The following is a 20,010-nucleotide window of genomic DNA, read 5'->3' as shown; positions in this document are numbered from 1 at the left end:
GAGCTCCTTGAGCAGTTCCTTTGAGCTCATGATTCTCATTTGGTCTGACATGCACTGTGAGCTGTGAGGTCTTATATAGACAGGTGTGTGCCTTTCCAAATCAAGTCCTATCAGTTTAATTAAACACAGCTGGACTCCAATGAAGGAGTAGAACCATCTCAAGGAGGATCACAAGGAAATGGACAGCATGTGACTTAAATATGAGTGTCTGAGCAAAGGGTCTGAATAATTATGACCATGTGATATTTCAGTTTTTCTTTTTTAATAAATTTGCAAAAATTTCTACATTTCTGTTTTTTTTCAGTCAAGATGGGGTGCAGAGTGGACTTTAATGGGAAAAAAATGAACATTTTAGAATTTACCAAATGGCTGCAATGAAACAAAGAGTGAAACATTTAAAGTAGTCTGAATACTTTACGTACCCACTGTATTCAAATGGAATCTGCGTTCTAAAAGCCGAGTAGCGCTCCTTCCCATCCAATCCCTGCTGTGTGCTCAAACAGTAGTGTATAACCACATATGGGGTACAGCCACGGTCAGTAAAAATTGCATAGCAAATTATGGGGTCCATTTTCTCCTATTACCACTAGTGGAAATAATAAATTTGGTGTCAAAACAGTATTTTAGTGGGGAAAAATATTTTTTTCTCTTTCCACATCTAAATGTTATAAAGTTTCATTATTTACCTGTAAGTTAAAAATAATAAATACACCCCTAGATGAATTCTTTCAGGGGTCTACTTTCCAAAATGGAGTCACTTATAGGGGGGGGTTTACACTGTTTTGGCATGTTAGTGTCACGGGTGTGTCAGATGTAACAGACAGTCGCTCTGCATCTAGCTGCAGAAGGTCACTGTGTTTGGCATTGCAGATGCCTTCTTAATCTTTCTGACTTTTGGACCCAGCGGTCCTCCCTCCTGCTCTGATTGACATACCCTGGTCTGGGTGTTTATAAACTCTGTCTGCTACAGGGAGTCGCCAGCGATATTCTCATTTTCCCTTGTGAAGGCTTGGAGCTATAGCAGTCGGCTTGCTTCCTCTGTGGTGCCCTTGGAGGACGTTTGGTGTTATCTCTCTGGTGTCTGCTCAAGCTAAGTTATCCCCCCTTTGTTTCTCTCCCTTGTTGTCTTTAGTTTATACTGGGGACTGACCAGTGCTCACCTACCCCCCTATCCAGGGATATACAGGGCTTAGGTTTCTTGCTCGGCGATTGGTGTGGAACCAATATAGGGATGGTAGGGTAAGCAGGGTGTTATTAGATCAGCCTCGGGGTCCCCATTCCCCCTTTCCCTAGTGTCTGGGCTCCCTTCCGCTCATCCCTTCTTGTTGTACTTAGTCTTCCCCACTCTGTGCGTGACAGTTAGGGCCCCTGCAAATGTGACATGGCATTCACAATCTATTCCAGACAAATTTACGCTCCAAAAATCAAATAGCGCTCTTTCCTTTCTGAGCCCTGCCATGTGTCCAAAAGTTTTTGACCACATATGGTGTGTCTTCGTGTTCGGAAGAAATTGCGTAACAAATTATGGGGTCCAATTTTTGCTATTATCCATTGTGAAAATTACAAATATGGGGCTAAAACAACATTTTCGTTTCCACATCCACATTTTAAAAAGTTCTGTGAAGCACTTAGGGGGTCAACAAGCTCAACACACCACTAGATGAATTCCTTAATGAATCTAGTTTCCAAAATGGGGTCACTTTTGGAGGGTTTCTGCTGTGTTTGGTACCTCGGGGGCTTTGCAAATGTGACATGGTGTCTGCATTCTATTCCAGTCAAATTTACATTCCAAATACCAAATATCGCTTCTTCCCTTCCAAGCCCTGCCGTGTGTCCAAACAGATTTTTTTGACTGTGTTTGGTATCACCGCAATCAGAAGAAAGTAGGTAACAAACTGTGGGTCCACTTTTTCATGGTACCTCTTGCAAAAGTGAAAAATTTGGGGCAACATTTTTGTCAAAAATTGAAATTTTTCAATATAATGTTATCAAATATGTAGTACCTGTAAGTTCAAAATGCTCACTATACCCATGGATAAAAACCTTGAGGGGTGCAGTTTCCAAAATGGGGTCGCCTGTGAGGGGTTTCTGCTGTTTGGGTGCCTTAGAGGCCGTGCAAATGCGACACGGTGCCTGCAAATTATTTCAGCCAAATTTGTGTTTCAAAATTCAAATGATGCTCCTTCCCTTCCGAGCCCTGTCGTTTGTCAAAACAGAGGTATCTGACCATATATGGGGAATAAGCACGCTCAGAAGAAACTTGGTAACAAGTGGGGTCAATTTTATTGTGCTATTCCTTGCAAAAGTGAAAAAAATGGGGCTAAAGCAACATTTTAGAGTAAAAATGAAATTTTTCTATTTGACTTTGTATTAATTCCTGTATAGGTCCAGAAGAGTTAACAAAAATTCCTGACAGCAGTTTTGAAATATTTAAGGGGTGCGTTTTTTTAAATAGTATCACTTTTGGGGAGTTTCCAATATATAAGCCCTTCAAAGTCTATTGAAATGTGAAACAGGTTTTGTAAATTTCTTGAAAAAAATGAGAAATTGCTATTAAACTTTTAATCACTCTAACATACTAAAAAAATAAAATGACATTTGAAAAATGATGCTGATGTAAAGTAGACATAAGGGAAATGTCGTCTATTAATGACTAACTGGTTTAGGGATATAATGATTGAAAGTTTGAAAATTGAAAGTTTTTCAAAATTTTCTCTAAAATTCCGATATTTTCCCAAATAAATGCAAAAAATATCGACCTAAATTTACTACTAAAATAGACTACAAAACCTCCTCAGCTGGGATACGTTGAAGCGTTAGAGAGTTATTACCACATATAGTGACACCGGACAGAGTTCAAAAATTTGGCCTGGTCATTAAAGGGAATCTGTCAGCAAGTTTTTGCTATATAATCTGAAGACAGCATGAGGTAAGCCACGGACACACTATCAGTATTTTTGGAGGAAAATGGGGGGTGCATCTTATAGTCCGAATGTTGTGGGGGGTATATATATATATATATATATATACACTGTGTGGGGTGTGGGGGGAGCGGTAACGGCGGAGGAGCGGGGCACAGGAGGCAGCTGCCGCCTGCTGCAGCCTACACTGTCCCCGCTGCTAAAGAAAATTAATATTCACTGCTCTCCACGCCCATGGGGCGTGGGGAGCAGTGAATATTCATGCTCCTTAATAGCGGAACACAGTGTAGCCGCAGCGCGGCTCCTGCTGTTGCCGGAATCACCTGTGTCCGCTGTTAAAGGGCATGAATATTCAACCTCTCTCCACGCCCATGGGAGTGGAGAGGGGTGAATATTCATGCCCTTTAATAAGCGGATACACGCAATAGCCCGGCAGCAGCAGGAGCCGCGCTGCGGCTACGCTGCGTGCCGGCTATTAAGGAGCATGAAGTCACTGCTCCCTGCACCCACAGTCCTGGCGTGGGGAGCAGTGACTTCCGGCAGCTGATCTCTCCATGTGAGCCGCGCATGGTAGTGACGTCATGCGCGGCCCACATGGAGAGATCAGTGCGGGCAGACAGGATGCAGCGCTGGAGAAGAGAATAAAGGTGAGTAGGAGTGTTTATTTTTTTATGTGCAGCCTGGTGGGGATTAGGGGGACCATGCATACTAGGATAAGGATGAGGGGGCCATACATACAAGGGTAAGGATGAGGGGTGCCATGCATACCAGGATAACCCTGATGGGGGCATACATAACAGGATAAAGATGAGGGGGCCATACATACCAGGAAAAGGATGAGGGGCCATACATACCAGGATAAGGATGAGGGGTGCTATGCATACCAGGATAGGGATCAGGGGTGCCATGCATACCAGGATAGGGATTAGGGGTGCCATGCATACCAGGACAGGGATGAGGGGTGCCATGCATACCAGGATGGGGATGAGGGGGTGCCATGCATACTAGGATGGGGATTGCTGTGCCATGCATACCAGGATGGGGATGAGGGGTGCCATGCATACCAGGATAGGGATGAGGGGTGCCATGCATACCAGGACAGGAATGAGGGGTGCCATGCATACCAGGATAGGGATGAGGGGTGCCATGCATACCAGGATAAGGATGAGGGGTGCCATGCATACCAGGATGGAGGGATGCCAGGCATACCAGGATGGGGATGGGGACCACATATAAAAGGAAGGGGGGGGCACATATACCAGGATGGGGGATATTGTCAGAATTGTGTGACATTACCCCTATACCAGTGTCAGCAGAAGACCCCCTCCCCCTTAAAAGTGTATCATGACCACATTTTTTGCTTAAATTTTTATTTTTTTATTTTCCTCCTCTAAGGCTAAGTGCCCACGTTGCGGAACTGAAGCATTTTTTTTACGCTTCTCCCTGGCGGGAAAATCGCATGTGGATTTTACATGCGGTTTTCCCGCCAGGTAGAAGCGTTTGTGAGACGTCTTTGCAGCGTCTTTGCTTGCATTTCCGCATGCGGGTTATCAAGCACTTCTCCAAGTGATTTAAGCATCACTTGGAAAAGTGCTTGACAACTTGTTCACACTATATAAATCCATGCAACCGGCATGGATTTATATAGTGTGACCAAGTAATAGTTAAAAAAAAAGAATCAGAATGGTAAAAAATAAAAAAATAAAGTTTATACTCACCTTCCGATGCATTCTCTGCCCCGTCAGGAGTCTTGAGCGGCTCACGCTGTTGTGTGCAGGACCTGCGGTGAAGTCATTGAGTCATGTGATGGGTCACATGACTCAATGACGTGGCAGGTCCTTCACACAACAGCGCGACGGAGGGAAAACATCAGAAGATAAGTATAAACTTTATTTTATTCTTTTTTTTTACAGGTTCTTTGGTACCCAGGTCTGGATGAGAGTCTCCTCTCCTCCAGACTTGGGTACCATCCGCACATTGATTCCGCTGCGCTTCCGTAAAATTAATGAACATGCTGCGGATTTTTGACCGCAGCATATACGCTGCGGAAAAATCCGCAGCATAATCATTGACATTGCGGAATGCCATTGGGGACCATGGGGTGCGGATATACATGCGTTTTACAAGCGTTTACGCTGCGGAAATTCCGCAGCATATACGCTTGTAATACGCAACGTGGGCACGCAGCCTAAAACCTAGGTGCGTCTTATGGTCCGGTGCGTCTTATAGTCCGAAAAATACGGTATATACAGTAGAGACCAAAAGTTTGGACACACCTTAATTCATAGTTTTGATGCCTTCAGTGTGAATGTACAATTTTCAAAGTCATGAAAATATAGAAAAATCTTTAAATGAGAAGGTGTGTCCAAACTTTTGGTCTGTACTGTACTGGTTTTCTGCACCATTATTCCTTCTACTCATTCTCTATATGTCAACCAGGGCTGCTTCTATCATGAGGTGAGATGAGCATCTTGCCCCAGGCGCTGGTTGGAGCTGTGTGAGAGGGGTGGCAGAATGCGGCTGCTGCCCCCTCAGAGACACTAGACACAGGCCTGTAGGCGGCTGCTGCCCCCTCAGAGACACTAGACACAGGCCTGTAGGCGGCTGCTGCCCCCTCAGAGACACTAGACACAGGCCTGTAGGCTGCTGCTGCCCCCTCAGAGACACTAGACACAGGCCTGTAGGCTGCTGCTGCCCCCTCAGAGACACTAGACACAGGCCTGTAGGCGGCTGCTGCCCCCTCAGAGACACTAGACACAGGCCTGTAGGCTGCTGCTGCCCCCTCAGAGACACTAGACACAGGCCTGTAGACGGCTGCTGCCCCCTCAGAGACACTAGACACAGGCCTGTAGGCGGCTGCTGCCCCCTCAGAGACACTAGACACAGGCCTGTAGGCGGCTGCTGCCCCCTCAGAGACACTAGACACAGGCCTGTAGGCTGCTGCTGCCCCCTCAGAGACACTAGACACAGGCCTGTAGGCTGCTGCTGCCCCCTCAGAGACACTAGACACAGGCCTGTAGGCGGCTGCTGCCCCCTCAGAGACACTAGACACAGGCCTGTAGGCTGCTGCTGCCCCCTCAGAGACACTAGACACAGGCCTGTAGACGGCTGCTGCCCCCTCAGAGACACTAGACACAGGCCTGTAGGCAGCTGCTGCCCCCTCAGAGACACTAGACACAGGCCTGTAGGCGGCTGCTGCCTCCTCAGAGACACTAGACACAGGCCTGTAGGCGGCTGCTGCCCCCTCAGAGACACTAGACACAGGCCTGTAGGCGGCTGCTGCCCCCTCAGAGACACTAGACACAGGCCTGTAGACGGCTGCTGCCCCCTCAGAGACACTAGACACAGGCCTGTAGACGGCTGCTGCCCCCTCAGAGACACTAGACACAGGCCTGTAGGCGGCTGCTGCCCCCTCAGAGACACTAGACACAGGCCTGTAGACGGCTGCTGCCCCTTCAGAGACACTAGACACAGGCCTGTAGACGGCTGCTGCCTCCTCAGAGACACTAGACACAGGCCTGTAGGTGGCTGCTGCCCCCTCAGAGACACTAGACACAGGCCTGTAGGCGGCTGCTGCCCCCTCAGAGACACTAGACACAGGCCTGTAGGCGGCTGCTGCCCCCTCAGAGACACTAGACACAGGCCTGTAGGCGGCTGCTGCCTCCTCAGAGACACTAGACACAGGCCTGTAGGCGGCTGCTGCCCCCTCAGAGACACTAGACACAGGCCTGTAGGCTGCTGCTGCCCCCTCAGAGACACTAGACACAGGCCTGTAGGCTGCTGCTGCCTCCTCAGAGACACTAGACACAGGCCTGTAGGCGGCTGCTGCCCCCTCAGAGACACTAGACACAGGCCTGTAGGCGGCTGCTGCCCCCTCAGAGACACTAGACACAGGCCTGTAGGCGGCTGCTGCCTCCTCAGAGACACTAGACACAGGCCTGTAGGCGGCTGCTGCCCCCTCAGAGACACTAGACACAGGCCTGTAGGCGGCTGCTGCCCCCTCAGAGACACTAGACACAGGCCTGTAGGCTGCTGCTGCCTCCTCAGAGACACTAGACACAGGCCTGTAGGCGGCTGCTGCCCCCTCAGAGACACTAGACACAGGCCTGTAGGCGGCTGCTGCCTCCTCAGAGACACTAGACACAGGCCTGTAGGCTGCTGCTGCCCCCTCAGAGACACTAGACACAGGCCTGTAGGCAGCTGCTGCCCCCTCAGAGACACTAGACACAGGCCTGTAGGCGGCTGCTGCCTCCTCAGAGACACTAGACACAGGCCTGTAGGCGGCTGCTGCCCCCTCAGAGATACTAGACACAGGCCTGTAGGCGGCTGCTGCCCCCTCAGAGACACTAGACACAGGCCTGTAGACGGCTGCTGCCTCCTCAGAGACACTAGACACAGGCCTGTAGGCGGCTGCTGCCCCCTCAGAGACACTAGACACAGGCCTGTAGGCAGCTGCTGCCCCCTCAGAGACACTATACACAGGCCTGTAGGCGGCTGCCAGTCACAGTGTATCAGACAGAGGGGCGAGATCGCAGAGCAGAGGGGGGCGCTCCAATGCTGGCTCCATACTCAGGGGCAGCGTCGTACTGCTGAGCCTCGGGCCCACCAGAGGAAATTATTCCTGGGGCCCAATATGTAACTACATAGAAATAATACAAGCCCCCCAATTGTGAGATAAAATATGCTAGTATTGTGGTGTAACATAAAAACACAATGGTTCACATTTATCAAAAATGGCAGAATTTGAGCAAAATCTTTTGTACTCACTTCAACTCCATTATTCCATATTTATCACATTTCGTCACTAATGATACATTTGGTGCAAATTATTTAAGCACAACATTTTAGGCATGGTAGCACACTTCTCAATGTTAAAAAAGAGCTGACATCCAGTGGGTCAAATGTTGCATAGTAATATAATTTTGTACAAATTGCAACTTTTTCTGCATGTAAAAATGGTTTTAATATGAATGCATTTGTTCCGTGCCTTATTAAGACAGACAGTGCCAGGGTGCTCCTGTCCCCAGGCACATACATCAAATCAATTCGAAATATATTAATCCCTTGGCACAGATGAACATACAGTACCAGTACGTCCACAGCAGGGTCCACGTGTGTGCAGTTGGCTCAGGAGTGGAGACCACTTCACACGCAACATACAGCGGGCATGTGCCTGTATGGTAACCATTCAGCTGTGCACACACAACATACAGCGGGCATGTGCCTGTATGGTAACCATTCAGCTGTGCACACACAACATAGAGCGGGCATGTGCCTGTATGGTGACCATTCAGCTGTGCACACGCAACATAGAGCGGGCATGTGCCTGTATGGTGACCATTCAGCTGTGCACACGCAACATACAGCGGGCATGTGCCTGTATGGTGACCATTCAGCTGTGCACACGCAACATACAGCGGGCATGTGCCTGTATGGTGACCATTCAGCTGTGCACACGCAACATACAGCGGGCATGTGCCTGTATGGTGACCATTCAGCTGTGCACACGCAACATACAGCGGGCATGTGCCTGTATGGTGACCATTCAGCTGTGCACACGCAACATACAGCGGGCATGTGCCTGTATGGTGACCATTCAGCTGTGCACACGCAACATACAGCGGGCATGTGCCTGTATGGTGACCATTCAGCTGTGCGCACACAACATACAGCGGGCATGTGCCTGTATGGTGACCATTCAGCTGTGCACACACAACATACAGCGGGCATGTGCCTGTATGGTGACCATTCAGCTGTGCACACGCAACATACAGCGGGCATGTGCCTGTATGGTGACTATTCAGCTGTGCACACGCAACAAACAGCAGGCATGTGCCTGTATGGTGACCATTCAGCTGTGCACACGCAACATACAGCGGGCATGTGCCTGTATGGTGATCATTCAGCTGTGCACACGCAACATACAGCGGACATGTGCCTGTATGGTGACCATTCAGCTGGGCACCCACAACATACAGCGGGCATGTGCCTGTATGGTGACCATTCAGCTGTGCACATACAGCGGGCATGTGCCTGTATGGTGACCATTCAGCTGGGCACACGCAACATACAGCGGGCATGTGCCTGTATGGTGACCATTCAGCTGTGCACACGCAACATACAGCGGGCATGTGCCTGTATGGTGACCATTCAGCTGTGCACACGCAACATACAGCGGGCATGTGCCTGTATGGTGACCATTCAGCTGTGCACACGCAACAAACAGCAGGCATGTGCCTGTATGGTGACCATTCAGCTGTGCACACGCAACATACAGCGGGCATGTGCCTGTATGGTGACCATTCAGCTGTGCGCACCCATCTTGATAGCATTAGGCTGGATTTATATGGGATCATTATTTCCACTATATACTGCAATACTGTTACTGTTATATTAAAACATACAAAACAAGCAGGGGCGTAATGATTGCGGTCATAGAGGGTACAACCGGGACCAGACCCATGCTTGTGCGTGGCCCGACGACACCAATTTCACCTGGATGTGCATTCTCTGACACACATTCTGCTGAAATGTATTGTGACGCAGAGACCCGCCGGATCCCTGCACTTCAAGACATGCTGCCAGCCAATCAGAGGCTGGCAGCAGGTGTTGGCGGCCCGCAGAAGTCAGCTACCGGCTGGGGGAACATTATACCAGGATGGCGGACCTTATACCAGGATGGCGGACCTTATACCAGGATGGCGGACATTATACCAGGATGACGGCCATTTCATCAGGATGGCGGACATTATATCAGGATGGCGAACCTTATACCAGGATGGCGGCCATTTCATCAGGATGGCGGACACTATATCAGGATGGCGGACATTATATCAGGATGGGGTGGTACAGGGTGGGCATCAGGCAGGGTTGATACAGGGGCAGTCAGGGGTAATACAGGGGAGGCTCAGTCAGTCAGGGGTGAAACAAAACATTGAGGGAAATCCTCCCTTAGTGACTGAGCCCTCTCACCCTCTATCACCAATGAGTAAAGCCCCTCACTGTTGGTGTTGATGGGGGTCACTTAGTTATGTGATAATCCTGCTCAGCTACATATATCTGACCTTTGGTGAGTGATGTAGCAGGCAGCCATCCATCTCCCTGTGCTTCTCACTGTCAGCCTGTGACACAGTTAGGGAGGAGCGCTGTTACTCAGCACATCATGGCTCATTACCTCAGCTCTGCTGTCAGCACGGGGAAGAGGCCACAAACAAAACTAACACTGATTGGCTGCGATGCTGCCAATCACTATTAGACTTACCAACAGCAGCACCGCTCTCCCTGGTTGTTCCAGGTGCGGTATCGCAGAGGCAAAGATTCAGCATTATTGATCAGCGATCAGTCAGTCCCTGAAGTGAGCTGCTGTCTGCACTGCAGCAGAACAGATCCAGTGACTCCCGTACTCTGCCGGGATGTCTAATGCTGGGAGGAGCGGTGAATAGTAATCAGTGACACGTGTGAGCTGCCGTGCTTGCAGCATGTCATGTGCTAGTGCGCTGAGTGCTGCTGACTGCTCCTCCCAGCATTAGACATCCCGGGAGAGCAGTGCACGGGTCACTGAATCTCTCCAGCTGCAGACAGCGGATCACTTCTCATACTGACCAGAACACTGATCCATCCTGCTGGATCCTGAACACTGTGATATCGCACCTGGAACTGAATCACTGGAATCAGGAAGTAATAAAAATGCCTTAAAACATTCTCTCTCCCTCATTATTCTGGCATTTGGCAAATATTAAAAATGATGGTAAATCCTAATTGTCCTAAAACGGGAAAGGTTTATTCTGATTTCATGTCAGATATTGAGAAAAACCTGCGTCTTTTTATATAGTGTATGGAAACTTCTGGTTTCAGCTGTGTGTGTATGTGTCCCTATAGTTATAGTTTTGGATGATTACTATTGTCCCTTCATTGTCTGCGCCGTTGCATCCAAATAACCTGTTCACAAAACCAAAGTATGTCATTGGGTTGGAAGGGGTTAAACAGGCAGTTCTGATGACATCACAAAGCACATAGACATCCTATGACATCACAATTGGTATAGAATGTACAGAGTGTAACTCCTGAGCCATCTTGTGTCATTCCAGGCTGACTGCTGGAAGGTGACAAGTCCAGGTAGGGAACTCTTCACCTATGACCTCACTCATACATTGTATAGATGGGGGGCTAGTAGTGGGATTCAGAACTGCATCATTAACCTGAAAATCTCAGCAGATGGCGCTGGATCATGTGTCCCGTGCTGGGATTGTTAGAATGAGTCTATGATTTACAAAAAAATGTTATTGAGCAGATTCCATGGAAAATCATTTGGGGGCTTTAGTAAAGCAGTGTGAGCCCGGCCTAACAGGGGCGACCAATCTGGACAAACCCTTCCCTAAATGAGGACTTGCTGGAGATCAACTGATCATGTGTCACTGGTCTGGAAGACCCTCAGCAATCGGCTGGCTTTGCCCTCTATGACACCCATGTGCTCTAATAAAAGGATATAGAAAGGGGAGCGCCAGCTGACACCACCCCATTTGGCTCCATTTTTGGGGAGCTTTGCCATTAATGTTGTCAGAACATAGCGTTTCCAGAACATCCATTTAATAGCAGACTGGTCCAGTTCTCCATTATCCGCTCTCATGGTCCTGCTGGATCCGGAGTGACCGGGAGCTGACGGTTTATGGTGGTCAGGAGTTGCAGTATGGCGCCGGTGTTTCCCTTTAGGTCATAGAGCAGTAGGTGATGCGGATTAGAATAAAAGAGTGGAAATGTTTAGGTTATTATCTGCGTCATGACTCCATTATAAATGAGGCTGGTGGTTATTTGCAGCCGGTGATTTCGTTTTATTAATTCAACTCTTCCTTGATGTTGGAAACTCGATACATAACACAGCAGTGACAGTTATTATGACATCACAGGGCACATGACATCATAGATTTCACATGACATCACAGTTGGTACAGAATGTGTAAAGTTCTAATCCTGAACCATCTTGGGTCCCAGAGGCGGCATCTTGAGGAAGACAAGTCTATGTAGGTAGCTCTTCACTTAACACTAAGGCCCTGTTCACACATTGTGTAGCTGTGGGGAGTTTGTGGTGAAGTTTAGAACTTCATCATTTACCCCTAAAAAAATCTCAGCAAACATCTCTGAGCGACGTGTTCTCTCATCTGCATCAGGATGATTCCTTAAATAGGACCTATCATTGAATCCTCTTTTTTGTACTGATAGGTGTTATGTCTCATCTAGTTCAGATGAGCAGCAGTAATGAAGCACGGACAGATGACGGTGGCGCAGCAGGATGGCCGAGCAGAAACAACGGAGAACGCCGTGGCTTGATGGCAGCAGGAAGAGCAGAACTGGAACCACAGGAAATCAAGAGCAGAATTGAAGCAGCGGCACCTGGTATAATAGAGGGACAGACTCTGACCAGACTTTGATCAGAGTGGTATCAGTTTTTCTCAGACATGGAGAGGAGAAAGAAAAGGTTTCTCACCTTCTCCCTTCTGCAAGTCGGTGAAAATCGGACCACACTCCGATGTCAAAGCGCGGTCCAATTTTTCCACAAGCGCATAGACTTGCATTGCTATTGCCATATTTTGCAGACTATAAGACGCACCCCAAATTTTGGGGTGGAAAATCATTTTTTTAAATAAAATGGTGGTGCCTCTTATAGTCCGTTTAACAGTAGGTTACCGGGGGGCGGCGGTGGTGGAGCGGGGTAACAGGAGGCAGGGCCACTGCTTTAGGCAGTCGGCGGCGACAGGAGTGGGGCGATGCTGCGGGCCCTGGGCTCTCATAAGATGTTGGCGCCGGTGAGCAGAGTCCCCTTTCCTATAGATTGCCCTGCAGTAGGCTTTGGGAAAATGGCTGCTGGAGGTGACGCATGTGCAGATTGAGATCTCGGGAGATGCATGCGCCGCCTCAAGCGTCCATTTTCCCAAAGCCCACTGCAGGGCAAAAAATGGGAAAAGCTACTCTGCTCACCGACGCCGACATCTTATGAGATCCCAGAGCCCGCCGACACCGGCCTCCTGTGACCGCACTCCACCGCAACCACCCCTCGCTAAGCTACATTCAGATATTGTATATTAGATTGTAAGCTCCTAGGACAGGGTGTACATTATTCTGCATGCCCTCAGGAGCAGTCTGTATATTGTATATTAGATTGTAAGCTCCAAGGACAGGGTGTACATTATTCTGCATGCCCTCAGGAGCAGCCTGTATATTGTATATTAGATTGTAAGCTCCAAGGACAGGGTGTACATTATTCTGCATGCCCTCAGGAGCAGTCTGTATACTGTATATTAGATTGTAAGCTCCAAGGACAGGGTGTACATTATTCTGCATGCCCTCAGGAGCAGTCTGTATATTGTATATTAGATTGTAAGCTCCTAGGACAGGGTGTGCATTATTCTGCATGCCCTCAGGAGCAGTCTGTATATTGTATATTAGATTGTAAGCTCCTAGGACAGGGTGTACATTATTCTGCATGCCCTCAGGAGCAGTCTGTATATTGTATATTAGATTGTAAGCTCCAAGGACAGGGTGTACATTATACTGCATGCCCTCAGGAGCAGTCTGTATATTGTATATTAGATTGTAAGCTACTAGGACAGGGTGTGCATTATTCTGCATGCCCCCAGAAGCAGCCTGTATACTGTATATTAGACTGTAAGCTCCTAGGACAGGGTGTACATTATTCTGCATGCCCTCAGGAGCAGCCTGTATATTGTATATTAGATTGTAAGCTCCTAGGACAGTGTGTACATTATTCTGCATGCCCTCAGGAGCAGTCTGTATACTGTATATTAGATTGTAAGCTCCTAGGACAGGGTGTGCATTATTCTGCATGCCCTCAGGAGCAGACTGTATACTGTATATTAGACTGTAAGCTCCTAGGACAGGGTGTACATTATTCTGCATGCCCTCAGGAGCAGTCTGTATATTGTATATTAGATTGTAACTCCTAGGACAGGGTGTACATTATTCTGCATGCCCTCAGGAGCAGTCTGTATACTGTATATTAGATTGTAAGCTCCCAGGACAGGGTGTACATTATTCTGCATGCCCTCAGGAGCAGTCTGTATATTGTATATTAGATTGTAAGCTCCTAGGACAGGGTGTACATTATTCTGCATGCCCTCAGGAGCAGCCTGTATACTGTATATTAGAGTGTAAGCTCCTAGGACAGGGTGTGCATTATTCTGCATGCCCTCAGGAGCAGTCTGTATACTGTATATTAGATTGTAAGCTCCTAGGACAGGGTGTGCATTATTCTGCATGCCCTCAGGAGCAGACTGTATGTTGTATATTAGATTGTAAGCTCCTAGGACAGGGTGTGCATTATTCTGCATGCCCTCAGGAGCAGTCTGTATATTGTATATTAGATTGTAAGCTCCTAGGACAGGGTGTGCATTATTCTGCATGCCCTCAGGAGCAGACTGTATACTGTATATTAGATTGTAAGCTCCTAGGACAGGGTGTGCATTATTCTGCATGCCCTCAGGAGCAGTCTGTATATTGTATATTAGAGTGTAAGCTCCTAGGACAGGGTGTGTATTATTCTGCATGCCCTCAGGAGCAGCCTGTATATTGTATATTAGATTGTAAGCTCCTAGGACAGGGTGTACATTATTCTGCATGCCCTCAGGAGCAGTCTGTATACTGTATATTAGATTGTAAGCTCCTAGGACAGGGTGTGTATTATTCTGCATGCCCTCAGGAGCAGTCTGTATATTGTATATTAGATTGTAAGCTCCTAGGACAGGGTGTACATTATACTGCATGCCCTCAGGATCAGTCTGTATATTGTATATTAGAGTGTAAGCTCCTAGGACAGGGTGTGCATTATTCTGCATGCCCTCAGGAACAGCCTGTATACTGTATACTAGATTGTAAGCTCCTAGGACAGGGTGTGCATTATTCTGCAAGCCCTCAGGAGCAGACTGTATATTGTATATTAGATTGTAAGCTCCTAGGACAGGTTGTACATTATTCTGCATGCCCTCAGGAACAGTCTGTATATTGTATATTAGATTGTAAGCTCCTAGGACAGGGTATACATTATTCTGCATGCCCTCAGGAACAGTCTGTATATTGTATATTAGATTGTAAGCTCCTAGGACAGGGTGTGCATTATTCTGCATGCCCTCAGGAACAGTCTGTATACTGTATATTAGATTGTAAGCTCCTAAGACAGGGTGTACATTATTCTGCATGCCCTCAGGAGCAGTCTGTATATTGTATATTAGATTGTAAGCTCCAAGGACAGGGTGTACATTATACTGCATGCCCTCAGGAGCAGTCTGTATATTGTATATTAGATTGTAAGCTACTAGGACAGGGTGTGCATTATTCTGCATGCCCCCAGAAGCAGCCTGTATACTGTATATTAGACTGTAAGCTCCTAGGACAGGGTGTACATTATTCTGCATGCCCTCAGGAGCAGCCTGTATATTGTATATTAGATTGTAAGCTCCTAGGACAGTGTGTACATTATTCTGCATGCCCTCAGGAGCAGTCTGTATACTGTATATTAGATTGTAAGCTCCTAGGACAGGGTGTGCATTATTCTGCATGCCCTCAGGAGCAGACTGTATACTGTATATTAGACTGTAAGCTCCTAGGACAGGGTGTACATTATTCTGCATGCCCTCAGGAGCAGTCTGTATATTGTATATTAGATTGTAACTCCTAGGACAGGGTGTACATTATTCTGCATGCCCTCAGGAGCAGTCTGTATACTGTATATTAGATTGTAAGCTCCCAGGACAGGGTGTACATTATTCTGCATGCCCTCAGGAGCAGTCTGTATATTGTATATTAGATTGTAAGCTCCTAGGACAGGGTGTACATTATTCTGCATGCCCTCAGGAGCAGCCTGTATACTGTATATTAGAGTGTAAGCTCCTAGGACAGGGTGTGCATTATTCTGCATGCCCTCAGGAGCAGTCTGTATACTGTATATTAGATTGTAAGCTCCTAGGACAGGGTGTGCATTATTCTGCATGCCCTCAGGAGCAGACTGTATGTTGTATATTAGATTGTAAGCTCCTAGGACAGGGTGTGCATTATTCTGCATGCCCTCAGGAGCAGTCTGTATATTGTATATTAGATTGTAAGCTCCTAGGACAGGGTGTGCATTATTCTGCATGCCCTCAGGAGCAGACTGTATACTGTATATTAGATTGTAAGCTCCTAGGACAGGGTGTGCATTATTCTGCATGCCCTCAGGAGCAGTCTGTATATTGTATATTAGAGTGTAAGCTCCTAGGACAGGGTGTGTATTATTCTGCATGCCCTCAGGAGCAGCCTGTATATTGTATATTAGATTGTAAGCTCCTAGGACAGGGTGTACATTATTCTGCATGCCCTCAGGAGCAGTCTGTATACTGTATATTAGATTGTAAGCTCCTAGGACAGGGTGTGTATTATTCTGCATGCCCTCAGGAGCAGTCTGTATATTGTATATTAGATTGTAAGCTCCTAGGACAGGGTGTACATTATACTGCATGCCCTCAGGATCAGTCTGTATATTGTATATTAGAGTGTAAGCTCCTAGGACAGGGTGTGCATTATTCTGCATGCCCTCAGGAACAGCCTGTATACTGTATACTAGATTGTAAGCTCCTAGGACAGGGTGTGCATTATTCTGCAAGCCCTCAGGAGCAGACTGTATATTGTATATTAGATTGTAAGCTCCTAGGACAGGTTGTACATTATTCTGCATGCCCTCAGGAACAGTCTGTATATTGTATATTAGATTGTAAGCTCCTAGGACAGGGTATACATTATTCTGCATGCCCTCAGGAACAGTCTGTATATTGTATATTAGATTGTAAGCTCCTAGGACAGGGTGTGCATTATTCTGCATGCCCTCAGGAACAGTCTGTATACTGTATATTAGATTGTAAGCTCCTAAGACAGGGTGTACATTATTCTGCATGCCCTCAGGAACAGTCTGTATACTGTATATTAGATTGTAAGCTCCTAGGACAGGGTGTGCATTATTCTGCATGCCCTCAGCAGCAGTCTGTGTATTGTATATTAGATAGTAAGCTCCTAGGACAGGGTGTGCATTATTCTGCATGCCCTCAGGAGCAGTCTGTATACTGTATATTAGATTGTAAGCTCCTGGGACAGGGAGTGCATTATTCTGCATGCCCTCAGGAGCAGTCTGTATATTGTATATTAGATTGTAAGCTCCTAGGACAGGGTGTGCATTATTCTGCATGCCCTCAGGAGCAGCCTGTATATTGTATATTAGATTGTAAGCTCCTAGGACAGGGTGTACATTATTCTGCATGCCCTCAGGAGCAGTCTGTATATTGTATATTAGATTGTAAGCTCCTAGGACAGGGTGTACATTATTCTGCATGCCCTCAGGAGCAGTCTGTATACTGTATATTAGATTGTAAGCTCCTAGGACAGGGTGTGCATTATTCTGCATGCGATCAGGAGCAGCCTGTATATTGTATATTAGATTGTAAGCTTCTAGGACAGGGTGTACATTATTCTGCATGCCCTCAGGAGCAGTCTGTATATTGTATATTAGATTGTAAGCTCCTAGGACAGGGTGTGCATTATTCTGCATGCCCTCAGGAGCAGTCTGTATATTGTATATGAGATTGTAAGCTCCTAGGACAGGGTGTACATTATTCTGCATGCCCTCAGGAGCAGTCTGTATATTGTATATTAGATTGTAAGCTCCTAGGACAGGGTGTACATTATTCTGCATGCCCTCAGGAGCAGTCCGTATATTGTCTATTAGATTGTAAGCTCCTAGGACAGGGTGTACATTATTCTGCATGCCCTCAGGAGCAGTCTGTATACTGTATATTAGATTGTAAGCCCCTAGGACAGGGTGTACATTATTCTGCATGCCCTCAGGAGCAGCCTGTATACTGTATATTAGATTGTAAGCTCCTAGGACAGGGTGTGCATTATTCTGCATGCCCTCAGCAGCAGTCTGTATATTGTATATTAGATTGTAAGCTCCTAGGACAGGGTGTGCATTATTCTGCATGCCCTCAGGAGCAGTCTGTATACTGTATATTAGATTGTAAGCTCCTAGGACAGGGTGTACATTATTCTGCATGCCCTCAGGAGCAGTCTGTATATTGTATATTAGATTGTAAGCTCCTAGGACAGGGTGTGCATTATTCTGCATGCCCTCAGGAGCAGTCTGTATACTGTATATTAGATTGTAAGCTCCTAGGACAGGGTGTGCATTTTTCTGCATGCCCTCAGGAGCAGTCTGTATATTGTTTATTAGATTGTAAGCTCCTAGGACAGGGTGTACATTATTCTGCATGCCCTCAGGAGCAGACAGTATACTGTATATTAGATTGTAAGCTCCTAGTACAGGGTGTGCATTATACTGCATGCCCTCAGGAGCAGTCTGTATATTGTATATTAGAGTGTAAGCTCCTAGGACAGGGTGTGCATTATTCTGCACGCCCTCAGGAGCAGCCTGTATATTGTATATTAGAGTGTAAGCTCCTAGGACAGGGTGTGCATTATTCTGCATGCCCTCAGGAGCAGTCTTTATATTGTATATTAGATTGTAAGCTCCTAGGACAGGGTGTACATTATTCTGCATGCCCTCAGGAGCAGTCTGTATACTGTATATTACATTGTAAGCTCCTAGGACAGGGTGTGCATTATTCTGCATGCCCTCAGGAGCAGTCTGTATACTGTATATTAGATTGTAAGCTCCTAGGACAGGGTGTGCATTATTCTGCATGCCCTCAGGAGCAGTCTGTATACTGTATATTAGATTGTAAGCTCCTAGGACAGGGTGTGCATTATTCTGCATGCCCTCAGGAGCAGTCTGTATACTGTATATTACATTGTAAGCTCCTAGGACAGGGTGTACATTTTTCTGCATGCCCTCAGGAGCAGCCTGTATACTGTATATTAGATTGTAAGCTCCTAGGACAGGGTGTGCATTATTCTGCATGCCCTCAGGAGCAGTCTGTATAATGTATATTAGATTGTAAGCTCCTAGTACAGGGTGTACATTATTCTGCATGCCTCCAGAAGCAGCCTGTATATTGTATATTAGAGTGTAAGCTCCTAGGACAGGGGGTGCATTATTCTGCATGCCCTCAGGAGCAGTCTGTATATTGTATATTAGAGTGTAAGCTCCTAGGACAGGGTGTGCATTATTCTGCATGCCCTCAGGAGCAGTCTGTATACTGTATATTAGATTGTAAGCTCCTAGTACAGGGTGTACATTATTCTGCATGCCCCCAGAAGCAGCCTGTATATTGTATATTAGAGTGTAAGCTCCTAGTACAGGGTGTGCATTATTCTGCATGCCCTCAGGAGCAGCCTGTATATTGTATATTAGATTGTAAGCTCCTAGGACAGGGTGTGCTTTATTCTGCATGCCCTCAGGAGCAGTCTGTATACTGTATATTAGATTGTAAACTCCTAGGACAGGGTGTGCATTATTTTGCATGCCCTCAGGAGCAGTCTGTATACTGTATATTAGATTGTAAGCTCCTAGGACAGGGTGTGCATTATTCTGCATGCCCTCAGAAGCAGTCTGTATACTGTATATTAGATTGTAAGCTCCTAGGACAGCGTGTGCATTATTCTGCATGCCCTCAGGAGCAGTCTGTATACTGTATATTAGATTGTAAGCTCCTAGGACAGGGTGTGCATTATTCTGCATGCCCTCAGGAGCAGTCTGTATACTGTATATTAGATTGTAAGCTCCTAGGACAGGGTGTGCATTATTCTGCATGCCCTCAGGAGCAGTCTGTATACTGTATGTTAGATTGTAAGCTCCTAGGACAGGGTGTGCATTATTCTGCATGCCCCCAGAAGCAGCCTGTATACTGTATATTAGATTGTAAGCTCCTAGTACAGGGTGTACATTATTCTGCATGCCCCCAGAAACAGTCTGTATATTGTATATTAGATTGTAAGCTCCTAGGATAGGGTGTACATTATTCAGCATGCCCTCAGGAGCAGTCTGTATATTGTATATTAGATTGTAAGCTCCTAGGACAGGGTGTACATTATTCTGCATGCCCTCAGGAGCAGTCTGTATATTGTATATTAGATTGTAAGCTCCTAGGACAGGGTGTGC

This window comes from Phyllobates terribilis, unplaced genomic scaffold (genome assembly GCF_046119375.1).
Source record: "Phyllobates terribilis strain yellow unplaced genomic scaffold, ASM4611937v1 Scaffold_143__1_contigs__length_4665640, whole genome shotgun sequence".
In the NCBI taxonomy this organism is placed as follows: Eukaryota; Metazoa; Chordata; class Amphibia; order Anura; family Dendrobatidae; genus Phyllobates; species Phyllobates terribilis.
Note: the sequence above shows the minus strand (reverse complement) of the source record.